Source organism: Bos javanicus, chromosome 1 (genome assembly GCF_032452875.1).
Source record: "Bos javanicus breed banteng chromosome 1, ARS-OSU_banteng_1.0, whole genome shotgun sequence".
In the NCBI taxonomy this organism is placed as follows: Eukaryota; Metazoa; Chordata; class Mammalia; order Artiodactyla; family Bovidae; genus Bos; species Bos javanicus.
The window spans coordinates 105614620-105639539 of record NC_083868.1 but is presented as its reverse complement, the minus strand read 5'-3'; positions in this window follow the sequence as shown (position 1 = coordinate 105639539).

Here is a 24920-nt window from a genome sequence, read left to right as displayed (position 1 = left end):
CCTTGACAAACTGCTTTTCCTATTTGGAACCAGTCTGTTGTTCCACGTCCAGTTCTAACTGTTGTTTCCTGACTTGCATACAAATTTTTCAAGAGGCAGATCAGGTGGTCTGGTATTCCCATCTCTTGAAGAATTTTCCACAGTTTATTGTGATCCACACAGTCAAAGGCTTTGGCATAGTCAATAAAGCAGAAATAGATGATTTTCTGGAACTCTCTTGCTTTTTTCATGATCTATTGGATGTTGGCAATTTGATCTCTGGTTCCTCTGCCTTTTCTAACACCAGCTTGAACATCTGGAAGTTCACGGTTCACATATTGCTGAAGCCTGGCTTGGCGAATTTTGAGCATTACTTTACTAGCGTGTGAGATGAGTGCAATTATGCAGTAGTTTGAGCATTCTTTGGCATTGCCTTTCTTTGGGATTGGAATGAAAACTGACCTTTTCCAGTCCTGTGGCCACTGCTGAGTTTTCCAAATTTGCTGGCATATTGAGTGCAGCACTTTCACAGCATCATCTTTCAGGATTTGGAATAGCTCAACTGGAATTCCATCACCTCCACTAGCTTTGTTCGTAGTGATGCTTCCTAAGGCCCACTTGACTTCACATTCCAGGATGTCTGGCTCTAGGTCAGTGATCACACCATCGTGATTATCTGGGTCGTGAAGATGTTTTTTGGACAGTTCTGTGTATTCTTGCCAACTCTTCTTAATATCTTCTGCTTCTGTTTAGTCCACACCATTTCTGTCCTTTATCGAGCTCATATTTGCATGAAATGTTCCTTTGGTATCTCTGATTTTCTTGAAGAGATCCCTAGTCTTTCCCATTCTGTTGTTTTCCTCTATTTCTTTGCATTGATCGCTGAAGAAGGCTTTCTTATCTCTTCTTGCTCTTCTTTGGAACTCTGCATTCAGATGTTTATAGCTTTCCTTTTCTCCTTTGCTTTTTGCTTCTCTTCTTTCCACAGCTATTTGTAAGGCCTCCCCAGACAGCCATTTTGCTTTTTTGCATTTCTTTTCTATGGGTATGGTCTTGATCCCTGTCTCCTGTACAATGTCACGAACCTCATTCCATAGTTCATCAGGCACTCTCTCTATCAGATCTAGGCCCTTAAATCTATTTCTCACTTCCACTGTATAATCATAAGGGATTTGATTTAGGTCATACCTGAATGGTCTAGTGGTTTTCCCTACTTTCTTCAATTTAAGTCTGAATTTGGCAATAAGGAGTTCATGGTCTGAGCCACCGTCAACTCCTGGTCTTGTTTTTGCTGACTGTATAGAGTGTCTCCATCTTTGGCTGCAAAGAATATAATCAATCTGATTTTGGTGTTGACCATCTTGTGATGTCCATGTGTAGAATCTTCTCTTGTGTTGTTGGAAGCGGGTGTTCATTATGACCAGTGCATTTTCTTGGCAAAACTCTATTAGTCTTTGCCCTGCTTCATTCGGTATTCCAAGGCCAAATTTGCCTGTTACTCGAGGTGTTTCTTGACTTCCTACTTTTGCATTCCAGTCCCCTATAATGAAAAGGACATCTTTTTTGTGTGTTAGTTCTAAAAGGTCTTGTAGGTCTTCATAGAAGCATTCAACTTCAGCTTGTTCAGCGTTACTGGTTGGGGCATAGACTTGGATTACTGTGATATTGAGTGGTTTGCCTTGGAAACAAACAGAGATCATTCTGTCGTTTTTGAGATTGCATCCAAGTACTGCATTTCGGACTCTTTTGTTGACCATGATGGCCACTCCATTTCTTCTGAGGGATTCCTGCCTGTAGTAGTAGAAATAATGGTCATCTGAGTTAAATTCACCCATTCCAGTCCATTTCAGTTCGCTGATTCCTAGAATGTCAACATTCACTCTTGCCATCTCTTGTTTGACCACTTCTAATTTCCCCATAGCAGCCTCTTATCCTTCCTTCTTTTTCTTCTTCTCCTTATTTTATTCCTCCTTCTCTTCTTCCTCTTCTGCTTACTCCTCATTTTCCTTCTTTGAAAGAATCTCAAATCTCAGAATGTAGTCATTATAATTATCGGATGTTTTATTTTTATTAAATCTTAAAGTTTCCTCAGAAATTACCTTTTTTCTTTGTGGTAGTTAGTATCACCTGTTTGTTTCCTTCAGATGTTTAGTGATTCTTGGTTGTTTGTTTACACAGATAAAGATTTTGTTTATTGCTAGTAGTTGGTGTATATTTCTATAGGCCCAATGAAAATTCTATTCTTCTGAAAGTGAAAGCAAATTTTATTGAGTGTAAAGGACAGGTAAATTCTTGCAGCCATAGGGAAGGAGAAAACTTTCCTTGATCCTCTAAGAGTCCCTAGCTGGGTCTAAAAATAGAATTGACAAAGAGGGATAAACAAGAGAAAAGCATACAAATTATTTAATGAAAGTTTTACATGATATAGGAACCATTATAAGGAAATAAAGACTTCAAGAAATAGTTAAACCTGAGTGTTTTCATGCTAGGTTTGATGAGGAGTGGAATATTGTGATGAATTATAATAGGACGAAGAGTAGGAGTTAAGTGTAGCTAAGTGGGGGAACCTTAGAAAGACCTGTTCATTTGGATATTTCTTGACATTCCCCCCATCTTAGAGGTAAGGTTGTTTCTTTCTTCTGGGTATAGAGAGGGCATCTCTCATGGGAAAGTCTTAGGATCTGCTTCAGGGGAGAAGAGTGGGAGAAATTCAAAGAGACTTTGCTGCCTCTTCTGTTTTCTCAAGTTCCTTCATGTTAAAATATCCGGTATGCCAAGATGCTGTATGGTGGAGTACTATGTTTTGAACCTTGTCACAATGTAGTCACTTTTCCTTCAGAACAAAGGTCACACAAACTACCCAATGTCACAATCACTGGGAAATTTCATATGAATTTAATGATTTCAATTTTTTCTTAGAAAATATGAAGCTTTAGAAAATCTAGGCCAGTTTGCTGAATGTAAATGACTGGCTTGAACAAAGTTGAGTCTGTCCTTGAGATGTGGCCCATGCTCCTGTTGGTCACAGTCCCCACTGCTCCCTAGTCTGCTTCTTTCTAGGCCCCTACTCTTTTGACAAGGAGATCCAACCAGTCCATTCTGAAGGAGATCAGCCTTGAGTGTTCTTTGAAAGGAATGATGCTAAAGCTGAAACTCCTGTACTTTGGCCACCTCATGCAAAGAGTTGACCCATTGGAAAAGACTCTGATGCTGGGAGGGATTGTGGGCAGGAGGAAAAGGGGACGACAGAGGATGAGATGGCTGGGTGGCATCACCGACTCGATGGACGTGAGTTTGAGTGAACTCCGGGAGTTGGTGATGGACAGGGAGGCCTGGCGTGCTGAGATTCATGGGGTGGCAAGGAGTCGGACATGACTGAGCAACTGAACTGAACTGAGCTGAACTGCCTCCTTTGACTGGGGACAAGTCTAGTGTTCTTTTGGGAATGTCTATTCTTGGAAGAGTTTTTTCCTCCAAATTATAATAACAAAATACTAATAAAGTATAAATATCAGTTGTCACTATATAAACACTTATTTTTTGCAAGGCATTATAAAAAGTATTTACTGTTATAATTAATCCTAACAGCTTCTTAACTGAAGAGTTGATCAGTATTTTAGTGATACCATTTTACAGATGGGAAATAGGAGACCAAAAGTGGGGGGAAGAGTTGGCTTATGATAACACTATTGGCTCAGATGGTAAAGAATATGCCTGAAATGCAGGAGACCCAGGTTCAGCCCCTGGCTTGGGAAGTTCCCCTGGAGAAGGGAATGGCTAACCACTCCAGTATTCTTGCCTGAGAAATCCCATGGATAGAGGAACCTGAAGGGCTACAGTCCATGGGATTGCAAAGATTCAGACATGACTGGGTGGCTAACACTTTCACTTTCACCATTGTTGAGTAGTAGGAGAGGGAGCATTTTAAGGCAGGTCATTTGATACCAACACTTGGGCCCTTAACCACTACCTCAAGTTGTCTTTCTATTCTGGATTATTGCTTCCTTTCTGTTTTTCTATATTTGCAATATAGCTTTTTAGAAATTGCACTCTGCTTTATGTGTGGTTGACAGCTTTCCTAATTTTTCCAAGCTGAAGTTTGTCTTTATGGGAGTGCCCATTGGAAGTGAAGCTTGATCAGTTACACAAATTGATGTCTCTGTTTCTAATTAAACGAACTTCTTGATGGCAGGGAGTTTGTCTCTTGTGTCTTTAGATCCTTGACACTCATCACCATGCCTGGCTCGTAATGAGACATTCCACACACGTCTAATTTGAAAACAGCTACCTTTGTTTCTTTCATCCTTCTGAATGACAAAGAGAAATGTTTTATAAGATAGATATGTTATATACAGACTTTCCAGGTGGCACTAATGGTAAAGACTCTACCTTCCAATACAGGAGACTTAGATTTGATCCCTGGTTCGTAAAGATCCCTTGGAGTAGGAAATGGCACCTTACTCAAGTATTTTTGCCTGGAAAATTCCATGGACAGAGGAGTCTGGCAGGCTACAGTCCATGGGGCTGCAAAGAGTTGGACGTGACTGAGCAACTAAAAAACATGTTATATACTGTTAAAACAAATCTTTTCAGATCATTTAAATCAAACCATGTTTCTTGAAATTTGTTACAATTTTTCCCTTGGGATATGCATTTTTTTGAATTTTAATACTCTCATTTAGGCTATTTATTCAATTATATATCCACTTGAGTATCCAGTTATATATAGTTTACACATATATTTCAAATCTATGTATTTTTCCTTTCATTTAATAAAAATGTACTGATCAGGTGATCTATGTAAAGCAATTATTATTGTTGGCCCTGGAAGAAAGGAGCTCACAATCTAATAATGAAGAGAAAACCTTTACATAAATAATTATGATGGACATTAAAATGCACAAGGAGAGAACAAATAAAGAGCTCTGGAAATTCTAGAGAGGGGTATTGGAAAAGCACTGAAAACCTAATATTTATTGGATGGATCTTGAAGAATAGGAAGAAGTTGAATATGTGGTGGTTATCAAGGTTCATTGATTTTCTGTAAAGTAATCCTATTAATATATTTATATATATATATGTATAAATATGTATTATAAACATATAATATATAGATCTTTATTATATTTGTATGTATCTGGGTGATGTCCAAATACCTACATGAATTTTCTTTTTAACACTGATCCTCTATTCAAAGAATTCCCTTTAGAGGTATAAAATGCTATGAGCATCCTCAAAAAGACAGCCAAATGACTCTTCTCAGGCATTGACTAATTCAGGACTATAGTTGTTTTTTTAAGTTTAATGAAGTTAATATTCTAGTATGTTTTCAAAACATCAAGTATGCACGTGTGTATAAAAAGTGTATAAAATTACTTTCAAATCTATTGCTTTCTTCTGTAGCAAAATAGTGATACTGTTTTATTAATCTGAGTCTTAAATTATTGCTTTCTTCATGCTGTTAAATCATACTTTTCTTTGACACATTTTTTTTGTTTCACTTCCAATACCAGATATGTTGTAGTGGAAGAATTTTTATAGGCAGGGGCCTTAAATCACTTCTGAAGTATACAATTAGAAGCACTGTTAATATAATTAGGTTGAGATTTTCCCTCTTGACATTAGTATGTGAAAGTGAAAGTCGCTCGGTCGTGTCCGACTCTTTGCCACCCCATGGACTACTGTCTTCAAATATGTTTATTCAGAAGAGGCATTCAGCATTATTGTAGTTCATCTTTCTTTTTAAGTAAGCCCTGTGGCTGCATCATCCCAGTGGTCCATTAATCTCTTATTTCATTACCCTGAAATTGTGTTGGTTATAAGTAATCATAAACTGTCAGCTTTGAAAAGCTAACATTTGTTAGCTTCAAAGACATGAAAAAACTAGTGATAAGTGAGGTTGTTAAAAAGTCAAATTAAATGTTAATTGATGCAAGGGCACAGAGTAGTAGGGGATTTAAGAGTTTAGATGTGGGCACTACATTTATCAGACTTGACAAATTATCCTGAAGAGTTTACATAGATATCTGCCTTTATATTTTCCTCCATCACCATTTTCCACATAAGCAAGCGACAATTCAAAAATAGTTAAAATACCACTCCTGCCAAGTGTTTACATAGACTCACATGAAGCCATAGGCAAGATTCTGATTTTATTGTGTATATTTACAATGCTTTATTTTAAGCAGTATGATGATCTAAGAAAAGAATCAAAGAAGAGACTATCCTAGAAATTTGCATAAGGAGAAAAGAACATACAGACTCTTGGGGAATTAAAGAGATTATTCTTTCTTAATCATCTCATACATTTAAATTACCCAAATTTGCATAAATGCTGAAGTGTGAATTGTTGCCTTAAAAAAAACAAAATCAATTCCTTTCAGACCGTTCCTAATTATTCTTGGCTAATGTGTTAAAGTTAAAGAGACAGAAAATCTCTGATATTCTTTGGTTGCATTCTGTGGTTTGCTTTGATTCCCTGGTTGATACTCAAAGAGAAGTAGGATGAAATATTGTGATTAATATAGTTTTGCTTTCTTGAATCTTGGGTTGCTGTATGTGCGTATGTTCCAATGATTCAGTCATGTATGACTCTTTGAGATCTGATGGAATACAGCCTGCCAGGCTCCTCTGTCCATGGAATTCTGTAGAATGTTAGAGTGGGTTGCCATGCTCTCCTCCAGGGGATCTTCCACGATCCAGGAGATTGAACCCACGTTTGCTGTGTCTCCTGCACTGCAGGCAGATTCTTTACTGCTGAGCCACCTAGGAAGCTCCTGGGTTGCTAGTAGACTACAAAAAAAGGAAAATTGTTCTACCTGTCTTTAGAGGCATTATAGTTTTATAGAATTGGCTAGTGATAACTGGGAAAAAAATACACAACTTGAGATCCGTCAGTTCAGTTTTATTTGGGGCTTCCTGATGATGAAAGCCTAGGAGACAGACTCTTAACTCTGAGGAACAGCTCTGATGAGGTCTGGAGGGGGAGTCCATATACATATGATTTTGGTGAAGGGGTCACATGCAATCAAACACACATCTCAACAGAAGATTACCAAGAGCTGGTCTCCGGAAAAGACACAAAAAATTCAATTCAGTTCAATTGCTCAGTCCTGTCTGACTTTTTGCGACCCCATGTACTGCAACATGCCAGGTCTCCCTGTCCATCACCAACTCCCAGAGTTTACTCAAACTCATTTCCATTGAGTTGGTGATGTCATCCAACCATCCCATCCTCTGTCGTCCTCTTCTCCTCCTGCCTTCAATCTTTCCCAGCATCAAGGTCTTTTCTAATGAGTCAGTTCTTTGCATCAGGTGGCCAAGGTACTGGAGTTTCAGCTTCAACATCAGTCCTTCCAATGAACATTTAGGACTGATCTCCTTTAGGATTGACTGGTTGGATCTCCTTGCAGGCCAAGGGACTCTCAAGAGTCTTCTCTGACACCACAGTTCATAAGCATCAATTCTTTGGTGCTCAGCTTTCGTTATAGTCCAACTCTCACACCCATACATGACTACTGGAAAAACCATAGCCTTTACTAAATAGATGGACCTTTGTTGCAAAGTAATGTCTCTGCTTTCTAATATGCTGTCTAGGTTGGTCATAACTTTTCTTCCAAGGAGTAAGTGTCTTTTTGTTTTATGGCTGCAGTCACCATCTGTGGTGATTTTGGAGCTCAAAAAAATAATGTCTGCCACTGTTGCTACTGATTCTCCATCTATTGCCATGAAGTGATGAGACCAGACACCATGATCTTTGTTTTCTGAATGTTGAGCTTTAAGCCAACTTTTTCACTCTTCTCTTTCATTTTCATCAAAGGGCTCTTTAGTTCTTCACTTTCTGCCTTAAGGGTGGTGTCATCTGAATATCTGAGTTTATTGATATTTCTCCCGGCAATCTTCATTCCAGCTTGTGCTTCATTCCAGCCCAGTGTTTCTCATGATGTACTCTGCATATAAGTTAAATAAGCACGGTGACAATATACAGCATTGACATACTCCTTTTCCTGTTTGGAACCAGTCTGTTGTTCCATGTCCAGTTCTAACTGTTGCTTCCTGACCTGCATACAGATTTTTCAAGAGGCAAGTCAGGTGGTCTGGTATAAGAAAGCCTTCCTCAGTGATCAGAGTGAAGAAATAGAGAAAAATAATAGAATGGGAAAGACTAGAGATCTCTTCAATAAAATTATAGATACCAAGGGAACATTTCACGCAATGATGGGCTCAATAAAGGACAGAAATGGTATGGACCTAACAGAAGCAGAAAATATTAAAGAAGAGATGGGAAGAATACATAGAAGAACTGTACTGTTGAAGCCTCACTTGGAGAATTTTACACAGGAAAACTATACAAAAAAGATTTTCACAACCCAGATAATCAAGATGGTGTGGTCACTCACTTAGAGTCAGACATCCTGGAATGTGAAGTCAAATGGGCCTTAGAAAGAATCATTTGTTAATTACAGATATGTTTTTGCTAGATTTTCATATTATTAGTTCAGACCCTGGTATAGACTTTGGATTCAGCTTGGTATCTTTTAATGTGCCAATTTTCCACAAACTATTCAGGAGGTAATGGCACATACTATGTTAAAAATAGAGGATCCAGAGTTTTTGCAGTACATTTTGGTGACTCTATTGATTTTTGACTCATTTTGTATATAGGATTTCCTATGGTCATAAACATAGAAATTCTTGCACATCCACTTCCAGGGCAGCATGAACAGAGTACCTTGACCTGAGACTGACACCTATTTATGAGACTTAGGGGAATTAAAGTTTTTTCTTAACTGCTTGAAAGATTTTGACAGCTTAGTATTGACCTGTTAACTTGAAAACCTTATTTTCCTGGTAGGTTTTTCTTTCTTCACTAAAAATTTATTGGAATTCAGGCTTTCCCCTAAAGTATTATAGAAGAACTTTAGTAAGGCATAGTCTTTGCTGGAAAGACGTTTGAGAAGTCTCAAGCTACTAAGGAGAAGCAGTTTCTGTTGGAATGTAACAGTTGAGAAATTCAATTGAATTCATGTTGAGTGCTCACCTCTTACTTTACTGAGAAGACGCAAAAATAAATCTAACACACATTTTCTGCCCTGTAGCCTGCAACAGTCTATTTGAAAAAGAATGGTGAATAAAGAAAATAGAGGGCCTCTCTGCATAGTTGTTCATATAGGGGATGTAGCGGAGGGGAGTGTAGTGGGGGGAATCATGCTTTTGTTCTGTTTACCAAGCCAGGTGTGTGTTTGAGTCTAAATCTGCTCCAAATGGCAGTTAACTAATATATTAATTAGGGTGGTGTTGACTGTTGTAACAAGCAGTTTGCAACATTTCAGTGACTTAAAAGAATAAAGGTTTATTTCTGGTTTGTAAAACCACCCAATTGATATTTCTGGTCTGCAGGTGGCTTTCCTCCTTATAGTGATTCTGGGACTAGTCTCCTTGCATCTTGTGATTCTATAATTCTTACCACATAATTTCCAAGGTCACTGAGGTTGTCCACCTCAAGCCACATAGGATAAGAGAGCATGGAGGATCATTTGTAGGAAGTGTATAAAGGCACAGTCACACATCAGGTCTGCTTATGTTATGTTGGGTAGGATTGAGGGAAACACTACATCAACTTCAGGTGAGGAAATATAACCTGACTATGAGCTCAGGAAGAAGAGCTTCTGGTGAATAGTTGACTAGACTCTGCCATATTCTGCTCTTCTGATTACTTATTAGCTATATCTGTGTCTGTAACTCTATTTGTTGTTCAGTCGCTCAGTTGTGTCCAACTCTTTGTGACCCTATGGACTGCAGCACATCAGGCTTCCCTGTCTATCACCATCTCCCTGAGACTGAGCAAACTCATGTCCATTGAGTTGGTGATGCCATCCAACCATCTCATCCTCTGTCATCCCCTTCTCCTGCCTTCAATCTTTCCCAGCATCAGGGTCTTTTCTAATGAGTCAGCTCTTTGCATCAGGTGGCCAAATTATTTGAGCTTCAGCTTTAGCATTAGTCCTTCCAATGAATATTTAAGATTGATTTCCTTTAGGATTGACTGGTTAGGTCTCCTTGCAGTCCAAGGGACTCTCAAGAGTCTTCTCCAGCACCACAGTTCAAAAGATCAATTCTTTAGCACTCAGCCTTCTTTATGGTCTAACTTTCACATCCATACATGGCTACTGGAAAAACCATTGATTTGACTATATGAATCTTTGTTGGCAGTGATGTCTCTGCTTTTTCATACTCTGTCTAGGTTTGCCATAGCTTTTCTTCTAAGGAGCAAGTGTTTTTTAATTTCAAGGCTGCAGTCACCATCTGCAGATTATGGAGCCGAGAAAATAAAGTCTCTCACTATTTTCATTGTTTTCCCATCTATTTGCCATGAGGTGATGGGAGCAGATGCCTTGATCTTAGTTTTCTGAATGTTGAGGTTTAAGCTAGCTTTTTCACTCTCCTCTTTCACTTTCATCAGAGACTTTAGTTCCTCTTCACTTTCTGCTATAAGGGTGGTGTCATCTGCATATATGCTGCTGCCACTAAGTTGCTTCAGTCGTGTCCAACTCTGTGCGACCCCATAAATGGCAGCCCACCAGGCTCCCATCCCTGGGATTCTCCAGGCAAGAACACTGGAGTGGGTTGACATTTCCTTCTCCAATGCATGAAAGTGAAAAGTGAAAGTGAAGTCGCTCAGTTGTGTCCAACTCTTCACGACCCCATGGACTGCAGCTTACCAGGCTCCTCTGTCCATGGGATTTTCCAGGCAAGAGTACTGGAGTGGGGTGCCATTGCCTTCTCTGCTGCATATATGAGGTTATTGATATTTCTCCCGGCAATCTTGATTCCAGCTTGTGATTTCATCCAGCCTGAATTTCTTATTATGTATTCTCTTTATGTACTCTGCATATAAGTTAAATAAGCAGGGTGACAATATATGGACTTGATGTACTCCTTGCTCAATTTGGAACCAGTCCATTGTCCCATGTCTTGTTCTAACTGTTGCTTCTTCACCTGCATACAGGTTTCTCAGGAGGCAGGTAAGGTGGTTTGATATTCCCATCTCTTTAAGAATTTTCCACAGTTTGTTGTGATCTACACAGTCAAAGGCTTTAGTATAGTCAATAAAGCAGAAGATGTTTTTCTGGAATTCTCTCAATTTTTCTTAGATCCAATGGATATTGGCAATTTGATCTCTGGTTCCTCAGGCTTTTCTAAATCCAGATTGAACATCTGGGAGTTCTTGGTTCACATACTGTTGAAGCCTAGCTTGGAGAATTTTGAGCATTACTTTGCTAGCATGTGAAATGGAGTGCAATTGTGTGGTAGTTTGAACATTCTTTGGCTTTGCCTTTCTTGGGATTGGGATGAAAACTGACCTTTTTTCAGCCCTGTGGCCACTGCTAAGTTTTCCAAATTTGCTTGCATATTGAGTGAAGCACTTTAACAGTATCATCTTTTAGGATTTGAAATAGCTTAGCTGGAATCATATCGCCTCCACTAGCTTTGTCCATGGCGATACTTCCTAAGGCCCACTTGACTTCACACTCCAAGATGTCTAGGTAAGTGATCACATCATTACCTGGGTCATTAATATTTATTATTATTATCATTTTTTTTTTACAGTTCTGTGTATTCTTGACACCTCTTCTTAATATCTTCTGCTTCTTTTAGATCCATACCATTTCTGTCCTTTATTGTGCCCATCTTTGCATGAAATGGTATCTCTAATTTATCCCTTGGTATCTCTAATTTATCCCTTGGTATCTCTAATTTACTTGAAGAGATCTCTAGTCTTTTCCATTCTATTGTTTTCCTCTATTTCTTTGCATTGATCACTGAGGAAGGCTTTCTTATCTCTCCCTGCTATTCTTTGGAGTGCTTCATTCAGATGCATATATCTTTCCTTTTCTCCTTTGCCTTTCACTTCTCTTCTTTTCTCAGGTATTTGTAAGGCATCTTCAGACAACCATTTTGCCTTTTTGTATTTCTTTTTCTTGATGATGGTTTTGATCACTGCCTCCTGTACAATGTTATGAACCTCCATCCACAGTTCTTCTGTCACTTTGTCTCTCAGATCTAATCCCTTGAATCTATTTGTCACTTCCACTGTATAATTGTAAGGGATTTGGTTTAGTCATCCCTAATGGCCTAGCGGTTTTCCTATGTTGTTCAATTTAAGTCTAAATTTTGCAATAAGGAGTACATGATCTGAGCCACCATCAGCTCCTGGTCTTGTTTTTGCTGACTGTATAGTGCTTCTCCATCTTTGGCTGCAAAGAATTAATCAGTCTGATTTCAGTATTGACCATCTGTTGATGTCCATGTGTAGAGTTGTCTCTTGTGTTGGCAAAAGAAGCTGTTTGCTGTGACCAGTGCATTCTCTTGGCAAAACTCTGTTAGACTTTGACCTGCTTCATTTTGTACACCAAGGCAAAACTTTCCTGTTACTCCAGGTATCTCTTGACTTCCTACTTTTGCATTCTAGTCCCCTATGATGAAAAGGACATCTTTTTTTGGTGCTACTTCTAGAAGGTCTTGTAGGACTTCATTGAACCATTCAACTTCAACTTCTTATATGTCTATATCTACATCTCTCTGTATATTGATAGCTGTTTCACAATCTTATTTTTCAGGAACAACTATGTCCCAGAGGAAGTAGCTAAGTTAATTTTGCTTTTGTCTGAATATTATTTTAACATAGAGGAAAGAAAATATGCCTGATTGCAATGTTATATGGGGCTTCCCTGGTGACTCAGACAGTAAAGGATACACCTGCAATGCAGGGGACCCATGTTCCATCCCTGGGTTGGGAAGATCCCCTGGAGAAGGGAATGGCTATCCACCCCAGTGTTCTTTCCTGCATAATCCCATGGACGGAGGAGCCTTGTGGGCTACAGTCCATTGGATTGCAAAGAGTGAGGCTAACAGAGCAACTAGCCCTTTCAGTTTATATAAACTGGTAAGAAATTATGCCCATACACCTCCCAAAGGAGACAACCTAAGGTAGCATCTAGCTCCAAGTTCAAGATCTCTTTGTTATGTAGCATCTTCTTTTTCAAATCTAGATGAGGGTCCATGTTTTCTGGTGATCTATAAACTAAACAGCAAAACTAAAGCAAATTAGTCATCCTCCTCACCTCAGATCCGTGGTTCCCCACATGTCCCATATACAGCGGCAAAGTAGAGACAAAATAATACACTAGAAACTTCCATTCTCCAAATGGAATATTGGGAAACACCCAGTTTTCTCTGGTCCACACATTAATGCTTTCTATTGGAAGGCACAGTGAAGACCCTCCATCTGGCTTTTGGAGGATGTTTGCTAGATTTTGATTCTGTTTTTTTTTTTTTTTTGGAGGGAATTCTCTTGTCTAGAATTGTCTATCACATTTGGCTCCACTGGACAAAAGAGTCTTCCTTGTCCATTATCCTCTGTGGTAGCAACAGAAGCAGGAATTGGGGAGGGGAGTACGATATCCTTAGAGTTATGTAATTTTCATAGTCAGTATGTGCTGATGCAATTTCTTTATTTTTTAAAGAATTAAAAGGATTCTTAAATCCAGTCCAGAGTTTCTTTTGGCAATGTATTTATCTTAGAGATGTAATAGATCTATTTGTTTCTAGTAGGTTCTAATGCCAAGAATCATACCCAAAATTCTTTCCCAGACATAGATCTCTGATTTGTTTTATTTTATTTTGCTCTTGAAAATGGAAACAAACATAATTTCTTCTTTCTGTAGTATGTATTACCACTTTCCTGTTTCAATATTAAACAATATTGAAACCAAGCCAGAAAAAGTTAGGTGCTTGCTCCAAGATGCTCTTGCTCCTGAGAGATATGCTGTAAAACAACTGAATCAGCTGTATTTCACAGCTTACTCATCAAGGCCCTTACCTTGCTGTGCCCAGCAATCCAAAGCTCTGAAAATCTCAAAATGCCTTTTATTTAACAAACAACTAGACTGAGTTTATTTTTTATATGTTTAATTGAAATATAGTTGCTTTACAATTCTGTAATTTACAATCTACATTCTGTGCGTGCTAAGTTGCCCAGTTTTGTCTGATTCTTCACAACCCCATGGTCTGTAGCCCACCAAGCTCCTCTGTCCATGGAATTTTCCAGGCAAGAATATTGGAATAGGTTGCCATTTCCTTCTCCAGGGGATTTCTCCAACCCAGGGATCAAACCCAAGTCTCTTGTGTCTCCTGAATTGGCAGGTGGAATTCTTTAGCACTGTACCACCTGGGAAGCCCTGTGTTAATTTCTGTTGTAAAGCAAAGTGATTCATTTTTAATATTCTTTCTTTAAAATATTTTACATATCGTTTATCCCAGGATATTGAGTCTGTCATAGTATAGTTGAGTACAGTTCCTTGTGCTATAAAGTAGGACCTTGTTGTCTATCCATAAAATGAATTTTAAATGTCTTGGTCATTGTTTATTCTGAAGATTAGTTGTAGGTTTTCTAGTCAAAGAGCTGAGCTACAATGGTGGTGAAATGGCTGCTTGATTTTCATTTGTTCTCTTTCCAGTGATAGAGCACCCATTTGGCTAGAGATCTTGTTTAAGAGATTTTTCAAGGCCTTGTTGTTGTTGGTTGTGGTTTTGTCGCTAAGTTGTGTCTGACTCTGGCAACCCCAGGACTGTGGCCTGCCAGTTTTGCTCTGTCCATGAGATTTCCATGCAAGAATACTGCAGAGGTTTGCTATTTCCTTCTCCAGGGAATCTTCCTGTCCCAGGGATCTAACCTGGGTCTCCTACATTGCAGGCAGATTCTTTACTGACTGAGCCATCAGGGAAGCCCCAAGGCCTTGTTACTTCAAGGTCTCAAAAGAAAACCCCTCAATCTTTGAGAAAGAAGGAAAGCACAAATGGAATTCTAAAATGAAACATTTCAGAGTTCTGAGTCCTTTGAGCTTCCATGGTCTGAAGTATTTCTATTGATCTTAATGATAATGACATGCATTCCTTTTATATTCATCAACCTTATTGTTAAGGATTAGAAAAAAGCTGATTCATAAATTTAGGAATATTACTTTTAGTCCTAGACACTGCCCTGTTGTAAGCAGACATAACTGAATACTGCATGGACTTATGCAGTATATTCAGCCTTATCATCACCAGGTACAGCACTTTTTCCTCAACATCATCCCAAATAAGCTTTGCATAACTTAAAATGTGACAATTTGGTTTTCTGGAAAAGATGTCAAAGATGGATAGTCCTGGAATTCTTATGGAATCAACATTAACACCCATCTGTTAACAATTAGCACCATAGTAAATATTTGAGGGGTTGATTCTTGATTTATGTCTACCAATTTAAGAAGTATAAACCATCTGCAGCTCACAGGAGACTCCTAGTCAAGAACTTTAAGGTGATGATTTGTGGGTATCCTCCAGAAACATATTTTTTGAGAAAAGAGATACTTGGATCAAGGCTTCCCAGATGGTGCTAGTGGTAAAGAACCCACCTGCCAATGTAGGAGACATAAGAGATTCAGGTTCAATCCCTGGATCCAGAAAATCCCCTGGAGAAGGAAATGGCAACCCACTCCACTGTTCTTGCCTGGAGAATGCCAGGTTCTGAGGAGTCTGGTGGGCTACATACAGTCCATGAGGTCTCAAAGTGTTGGACACAAGTGAAGCGACTTAGCATGCTTGCATGCACACTTGACAGCTATATGAAGTAGACAACTTCTACCCAAGACCCACAGAATAAGATCTAGCTGACTAAACCACAGGTTATCATGATTTAATCTGAATGCTTTTGTTCTTTATCTTCTCCAGGTGTTTTTTACACTTTTATGCTGCTTTCAGTTTCTGGATCTGCTAACATTCACTTGTTATCCTTTAACTGATATATGTTCAGTGCCTGGCTAAAATTTTTTGGTGATTTGGTCAAGAGATGAATCAGGTCAATTTAGTCCCATTAATACCAGTTCTTTCTAATAAATTAGCCAGTATATCAGTTGACTGGGTGCACCTATAAATAACTTCTTAGACTGTAAACAATGCAACAGGCCAGACTGCCAAAATTAAAAGCTCTTAGACATCACATCTAGGATAGAAGGGTTGGGTTATATCTGTGTCAAAACAACATGTAGAAGTTTCTCATACTTCAAAACTCTCACAGAAATAGAGTTTGGAATATGACCAAGAAAAATACAATATACAAGTGAAAGCCATCTTACTATAGATGGAGTTATTTCCCACCCCAAATTCATATGGTAAAGTCTTCACTTCCAATGTGATCGTACTTGGAGATGGTGGTCTTTGGGAGCCAGTTAGGTTCAGATTAAGTCATGAGAGGGGAGCTCTCATGGTGGAATTAGTGCCCTGCTCAGAAGAGATATGAGTGTTTCTCTATTTCTGTCTCTCTGCCTCTCTGTGTCTGTTTCTATCTGTTATTTCTGCCATGAGAGGACATAACAGTTATCCAGCTCTCTGAAAGCCAGGAAGACCGCTTTCATCAGAACCCCACCATAGGGGGGCTGTCCTAAGATGGTGAAGGAATAGGATGGGAAGATCACTTTCTCCCCAACAAATTGGTCAAAAGATCATGTGAACGCTGAACAGATTCCATAAAACAACTTCTGAACGCTGGCGGAGGACATCAAGCACCCAGAAAAGCAGCCCATTCTCTTCGAAAGGTGATAGGACAAAATATAAAAGATGAAAAGAGAGTCAAAAGAATTAGGGATGGAGACCTGTCCCAGGGAGGGAGTCGTGAAGGAGGAGAAGTTTCCAAACACCAGGAAACCTTTTCACCAGTGGGTCTGTGGGGAGTTTTGGAATCTCAGAGGGCAACATAACTGGTGGGGGGTGGTGGGGAAACCCACAGATTATGCGCCAACTATAACTCCCAGTGGAGAAGTAGTCCAGATGCTCGCCTCTGCCAGTAGCGAATGGGGGCTGAACACGGAGGCACAGGCTGCATTACTTAGGGTAAGGACCGGGCCTGAGTGCCTTGAGGACAAACTGAGGGAGCTAATGTGAGATAGCAACCCAAATTGTGGGATATAGCCAGAGAGAGAGAGAGAGAAAATTTAAAAAAGAGCGAGAGAGAGAACTTTCCGGCAGAAAGCTCTAAGGCACAACCTGGTCTGCTCACAGAACAAAGGACTGAGTGAATACCAGAAGAGAGCTAGCCAGCTGCAGACAGGCCACTCCCCCTGCCAGAGGCAGAGAGGCAGGTGGGCAAAGCCAGAGCCAGAAGGTGAGGGGCAATTTCGGCCCCAGAGCCAGCATCCTCCATCAAACTGTGAGCAGGCTCCCAGTTGCTAACCAAGTCTTCCTGGGATCCTGGACGGTTGATGTCTGCCAGAAGGGTCACAGTCAGAGATCAGCTCCCCAAAGGAGACACATGGCACACTTGAGTTGGCACTCTCACTGTGCACCTGGGAAACTGAGCTGCTGGGACCAGGGTGGTGGTAAGACGCACCACCCACCTGGGGAGAGTGTGCTTGCCAAGCATCTGGTCACCTGAGCTGCTTGGACCTGGGAAGGGCACAAAACGCAGGCTCAACTGAATCTGTGCCTTTGTGGAGTACCCAAGAACCTGAACCTGTGTGGCTTAGACCAGGGAAGTGCACTCAACCCGGGGCCCACCTTAGACAGTTCCCCTGGAGAGCAATTCGGAGCCTGAGCACTGTAAAGTGGGAAAGCACACACGCGTGAGTGGGGGCAAACCCATTATGGCCCAGACACTATGAGCACTCCCAACACATGCTAGTGATATTTGTTTGCAGTGTTCCACCTTCCCCACAGCACAACTGAACAAGTGAGTCTAAATAAATGATCACCTTCATCCCCTTGTGTCAGGATGGAAATTAGACACTGAAGAGACTTGCAAACAGAGGAAGCCAAAATAAACAAAGAACGAACAGCTTTGCAAGTGACAGGTGCAACAGATTAAAACCATATAGTTAGCATTGATTACATTGGAAGGGGCCTATAGATCTTGAGAAGAAGTATAAACTGGAACAAGGAACTATCTGAAACTGAACTGACCCTTCACTGCCCTCAACAGCTCCAGAAAAATTCCTCTATATATTTTATTATCATTTTTAATTTTTTTTTAAAAAAATTTAAAGTTCTTTATTACTCCTTTAATTTTCATTTTTTTTAATTTTCATTTTTAAAACCTATTACCTTGCAAAAAGACCCCATTTTAAAAGCAAATTTCATATATATATATATTTTTCCCTAATTTTTGTGATTTTTTTTTTTTTCTTAATATTGTATTTTTTTAGAGTCTAACCTCTACTCTAGATTTTTAATCTTTGCTCTTTGGTATTTGTTATCAATTTTGTACTTATAAGAATCCAATCTTAAGTACCCATTTTTACTTAAGAGTGTGATTACTGGCTTGATTGCTCTCTCCCCTTTTGATTTTCCTTTTTCTCCCCCAGATCACCTCTATCTCCTCCCTCCCCTTCTCTTCTCTACTTAACTCTGTGAATCTCCTTGGGTGTTCCAGGCTGTAGAGAACACTTAGGGAATTGATTACTGGCTAGATTGGTCTCTCTCCTTTTGACTCCCCCTCCTGTCCTCCTGGTCACCTCTATCTTCTTCCTCCATCTTCTCTTCTCTGTATAACTCCGTGAACCTCTCTGAATGTTCCAGACTGTGGAGAGCACTTAGGGAACTGATTACTGGCTAGATTGGTCTCTCTCCTTTTGACTCCCCCTCCTCTCCTCATGGGTATCTCTATCTCCCTCCCCCCTCTTCTCTTCTCCATGTAACTCTGTGAACCTCTCTGGGTGTCTCTCACTGTGGAGAATCTTTTCACCATTAACCTAGATGTTTTTATCATCAGTGCTGTATGGATGGAGAAGTCTTGAGGCTACTGTAAGAATAAGACTGAAATCCATAGGCAGGAGGCTTAAATCCAAAACGTGAGAACACCAGAGAACTCCTGACTCCAGGGAACATTAATCGACAAGAGCTAATCCAAAAGCCTCCATATCTACACTGAAACCAAGCTCCACCCAAGAGCCAACAAGTTTCAGGGCAAGACATACCAAACTAATTCTCCACCAATGCAGGAACATAACCATGAGCATTAAAATACAGGAGGCCAAAAGTCACACCAAGCACATAGACACCTCAAAACTCACTACTGGACACTTCATTGCACTCAGAGAAGAGATCCGGCTCCACCAACCAGAACACCGATGCAAGCTTCCCTAGCCAGGAAACCTTGACAAGCACTTGTCCAACCCCACCTACAAGGAGCAACCTCCACAATAAAGAGAAACCACAAACTTCCAGCATACAGAAAGACCACCTCAAACACAGCAATCTAAACAACATGAAAAGGCAGAAAATATTCAGCAGGTAAAGGAACATGATAAATGCCCACCAAATCAAACAAAAGAGGAGGAGATAGGGAGTCTACCTGAAAAAGAATTCAGAATAATGATGGTAAAAATGATCCAAAATCTTGAAAATAAAATGGAGTTACAGATAAATAGTCTGGAGACAAGAATTTAGAAAATGTAAGAAAGGTTAACAAGGACCTAGAAGAAATAAAAGAGTCAATCAGTGATGAATAATGCAATCAGTTCAGTTCAGTCGCTCAGTCGAATGACTGAGCGCCAACTCTTTGCGACCCCATGAATCGCAGCACTCCAGGCCTCCCTGTCTATCACCAACTCCCAGGGTTCACTCAAACTCACGTCCATTGAGTCAGTGATGCCATCCAGCCATCTCATCCTATGTTGTCCCCTTCTACTCCTGCCCCCAATACCTCCCATCATCAGAGTCTTTTCCAATGAGTCAACCCTTCGTGTGAGGTGGCCAAAGTACTGGAGTTTCAGCTTTAGCATCATTCCTTCCAAAAAAATCCCAGGGCTGATCTCCTTTAGAATGGACTGGTTGGATCTCCCTGCAGTCCAAGGGACTCTCAAGAGTCTTCTCCAACACCACAGTTCAAAAGCATCAGTTCTTCCGTGCTCAGCTTTCTTCACAGTCCAACTCTCACATCCATACATGACCACAGGAAAAACCATAGCCTTGACTAGACGAACCTTTATTGGCAAAGTAATGTCTCTGCTTTTCAGTATGCTATCTAGGTTGGTCATAAGTTTCCTTCCAAGGAGTACGCATCTTTTAATTTCATGACTGCAATCCCCATCTGAAGTGATTTTAGAGCCCCCCAAAATAAAGTCTGACACTGTTTCCACTGTTTCCCCATCTATTTCCCATGAAGTGATGGGACCAGATGCCATGATCTTCGTTTTCTGAATGTTGAGCTTTAAGCCAACTGTTTCACTCTCCACTTTCACTTTCATCAAGAGGCTTTTTAGTTCCTCTTCACTTTCTGCCATAAGGGTGGTGTCATCTGCATTTCTGAGGTTACTGATATTTCTCCCAGCAATCTTGATTCCACTTGTGCTTCTTCCAGCCCAGCGTTTCTCATGATGTACTCTGCATATAAGTTAAATAAGCAGGGTGACAATATACAGCCTTGACGTACTTTTCCTATTTGTAATCAGTCTGTTGTTCCATGTTCAGTTCTAACTGTTGCCTCCTGACCTGCATATAGGTTTCTCAACAGGCAGGTCAGGTGGTCTGGTATTCCCATCTCTTGAAGAATTTCCCACAGTTTATTGTGACCCACACAGTCAAAGGCTTTGGCATAGTCAATAAAGCAGAAATAGATGTTTTTCTGGAACTCTCTTGCTTTTTCAATGATCCAGCAGATGTTGGCAATTTGATCTCTGGTTCCTTTGCCTTGTCTAAAACCAGCTTGAACATCAGGAAGTTCACGGTTCATGTATTGCTGAAGCCTGGCTTGGAGAATTTTGAGCATTACTTTACTAGCATGTGAGATGAGTGCAATTGTGCAGTAGTTTGAGCATTCTTTGGCATTTCCTTTCTTAGGGATTGGAATGAAAACTTGGAGAAGCTCTATACAGTCAGCAAAAACAAGACCAGGAGCTGACTGTGGCTCACATCATGAACTCCTTATTGCCAAATTCAGACTTAAATTGAATAATGCAATAACTGAGATCAAAAGCACTCTGGAGGGAACCAACAGTAGAATAACTGAGGCAGAAGATAGGATAAGTGAGGTGGAAGACAAAATGGTGTAAATAAATGAAGCAGAGAATAAAAAAGAATTAAAAGAAATGAGGACAACCTCAGAGACCTCTGGGACAATGTTAAATGGCCAACATTCGAATTATAGGAGTCACAGAAGAAGAAGACAAAAAGAAAGGCCATGAGAAAATACTTGAGGAGATAATAGTTGAAAACTTCCCTAAAATGGGGAAGGAAACAGCCACCCAAGTCCAAGAAGCACAGAGTCCAAAACAGGATAAACCCAAGGCAAAATACCCCAAGACACATATTAATCAAATTAACAAAGATCAAACACAAAGAAAAAATATTAAAAGCAGCAAGGGAGAAACAACAAATAACACACAAGGGGATTCCCATAAGGATAACAGCTGATCTTTCATTAGAAACTCTTCAGGCCAGGAGGGTGTGGCAGGACATACTTAAAGTGATGAAAGAGAAAAACCTACAACCAAGATTACTGTACCCACCAAGGATCTCATTCAACTATGAAGGAGAAATCAAAAGCTTTACAGATAAGCAAAAGCTGAGAGAATTCAGCACTATCAAACCACCTCTTAAACAAATGCTAAAGGATCTTCTCTAGACAGGAAACACAGAAAAGGTTTATAAACTCAAAACAGCAAAGTAAATGGCAACAGGATCATACTTATCAGTAACTACCTTAAATGTAAATAGGTTGAATGCTCCAACCAAAAGACAAAAACTGGCTGAATGAATACAAAAACAAGACTCCTATATATGCTGTCTACAAGAGACACACCTCAAAACAAGGGACACTTACAGACTGAAAGTTAAGGGCTGGAAAAAGATATTTCATGCAAATGGAGACCAAAAGAAACCTGGAATAGCAATACTCATATCAGATAAAATAGACTTTGAAATAAAGGCTGTGAAAAGAGACAAAGAAGGACACTACATAATGATCAATCCAAGAAGAAGATATAACAATTATAACTATACATGCACCCAACATAGGAGCACTGCAATATGTAAGGCAAATGCTAATAAGTATGAAAGGGGAAATTAATAGTAACACAATAATAGTGGGAGATTTTAAAACCCTACTTACACCTATAGATAGATCAACTAAACAGAAAATTAGCAAGGAAACACAAATTTTAAAAGATACAATGGACCAGTTAGACCTAATTGATATCTATAGGACATTTCACCCCAAAACAATAAATTTCACCTTTTTCTCAAGTGCACACAGAACCTTCTCCAGGATAGATCACGTCCTGGGCCATAAATCTAGCCTTGGTAAATTCAAAAAATTGAAATAATCTCAGGCATCTTTTCTGATCATAATGTGATAAAATTAGACGTCAACTCGAAGGAAATGGCAACCCACTCCAGTGTTCTTGCCTGGAGAATCCCAGGGATGAGGTAGCCTGGTGGGCTGCCACCTCTGGGGTCGCACAGAGTCGGACACGACTGAAGCGACTTAGCAGCAGCACAGGAAAAAAACTATTTAAAATTCCAACATATGGAGGCTAAACAACACGCTTCTGAATAACCAACAAATCACAGAATAAATCAAAAAAGAAATCAAAATATGCATAGAAACAAATGAAAATGAAAACACAACAACCCCAAACCTATGGGATTCAGTAAAAGCACTGCTAAGGGGAAGGCTCATAGCAGTACAAGCTTACCTGAAGAAACAGGAAAAAAATAAAATAAATAACCTAACTCTATACCTAAGGCAACTTAAAAAAGAAGAAATGAAGAACCCCAGGGTTAGTAGAAGGAAAAAAATCATAAAAACTAGGGCAGAAATAAATGAAAAAGAAACAAAGGATACCATAGCCAAAATGAACAATGCTAAAAGCTGGTTCTTTGAGAAGACAAATAAAAAAGACAAACCATTAGCCAGACTCATCAAGAAAAAAAAGGAGAAGAATCAAATAAACAAAATTAGAAATGAAAATGGAGAAATCACAACAGACAACACAGAAATACAAAGGATCATAATAGACTACTGTCAGCAACTATATGCCAATAAAATGGACAACTTGGAAAAAATGGACAAATTCTTAGAAAAGTATAACTTTCCAAAACTGAACCAGGAAGAAATAGAAAGTCTTAACAGACCCATCACAAGCACCGAAATTGAAACTGTAATCAGAACCTTCCAACAAACAAAAGCCCAGGACCAGATGGATTTAGAGCTGAATTCTACCAAAAATTTAGAGAAGAGCTAACACCTATCCTACTCAAACTCATCTAGAAAATTGCAGAGGAAGATAAACTTCAAAACTCATTCTATGAGCCCACCATCACCCCAGTACCAAAATCAGACAAAGATGCCACAAAAAAAGAAAACTACAGGCCAATATCACTGATGAACATAGATGCAAAAATCCTTAACAAAATTCTAGCAAACAGAATCCAACAACATATTAAAAGATCATACATCATGACCAAGTGGGCTTTATCCCAGGGATGCAAGGATTCTTCAGTATTCACAAATCAATCAATGTGGTACACCACATTAACAAATTGAAAGATAAAAACCACATGATTATCTCAATAGGTGCAGAGAAAGCCTTTGACAAAATTCAACATCCTTTTATGAAAACCCTCCAGAAAGTAGGCTTAGAAGGAACATACCTCAACATAAGAAAAGCCATATATGATAAATCCACAGCAAACATTATCCTCAATGGTGAAAAATTGAAGGCATTTTCCCTAAAGTCAGGAACAAGACAAGGGTGCCCACTCTTACCACTACTATTCAATATAGTTTTGGAAGTTTTAGCCACAGCAATCAGAGAAGAAACATAAATAAAAGGAATCCATATTGGAAAAGAAGAAGTAAAGCTCACTGTTTGCAGAAGTAAAACTCTCACATGATCCTCACATAGAAAACCCTAAAGACTCCACCATAAAATTACTATAACTAATCAATGAATATAGAAAAGTTGCAGGATATAAAATTGAGACATAGAAATCCCTTGCATTCCTGCTGCTGCTGCTGCTGCTAAGTTGCTTCAGTCGTGTCCGACTCTGTGCAATCCCATAGATGACATCAGGCTCCCCCATCCCTGGGATTCTCCAGGCAAGGACACTGGAGTGGGTTGCCATTTCCTTCTTCAATGCATGAAAGTGAAAAGTGAAAGTGAAGTTGCTCAGTCGTGCCTGACTCTTAGCGACCCCATGGACTGCAGCCCACCAGGCTCCTCCGTCCGTATACTAAAAATGAGAAAATAGAAAAAGAAATCAAGGAAACAATTCCATTTACCATTGCGATGAAAAGAATAAAATACTTAGGAATAAATCTACCTAAAGAAACAAAAGACCTATATTTAGAAAACTATAAAACACTGATGAAGGAAATCAAAGATGACACGAATAGATGGAGAAATATACCATGTTCATGGATCAGAAGAATCAGTATAGTGAAAATGAGTATACTACCCAAAGCAATCTATAGATTCAATGCAATCCCTATCAAGCTACCAATGGCATTTTTTTCAGAGAACTAGAACAAATAATTTCACAATTTGTATGGAAATACAAAATAATACTTCAAATAGCCAAAGCAATCTTGAGAAAGAAGAACGGAACTGGAGGAATCAGCCTGCCTGACTTCAGGCTCTACTACAGATCTACAGTCATCAAGACAGTATGGTACTGGCACAAAGACAGAAATATAGATTAATGGAACAAAATAGGAAGCCCAGAGATAAATCCACACACCTATGGACACCTTATCTTTGACAAAGGAGACAAGAATATACAAGGGAGAAAAGACAATCTCTTTAACAAGTGGTGCTCGGAAAACTGGTCAACCACTTGTAAAAGAATGAAACTGAAACACTTTCTAACACCATACACAACAATAAACTCAAAGTGCATTAAAG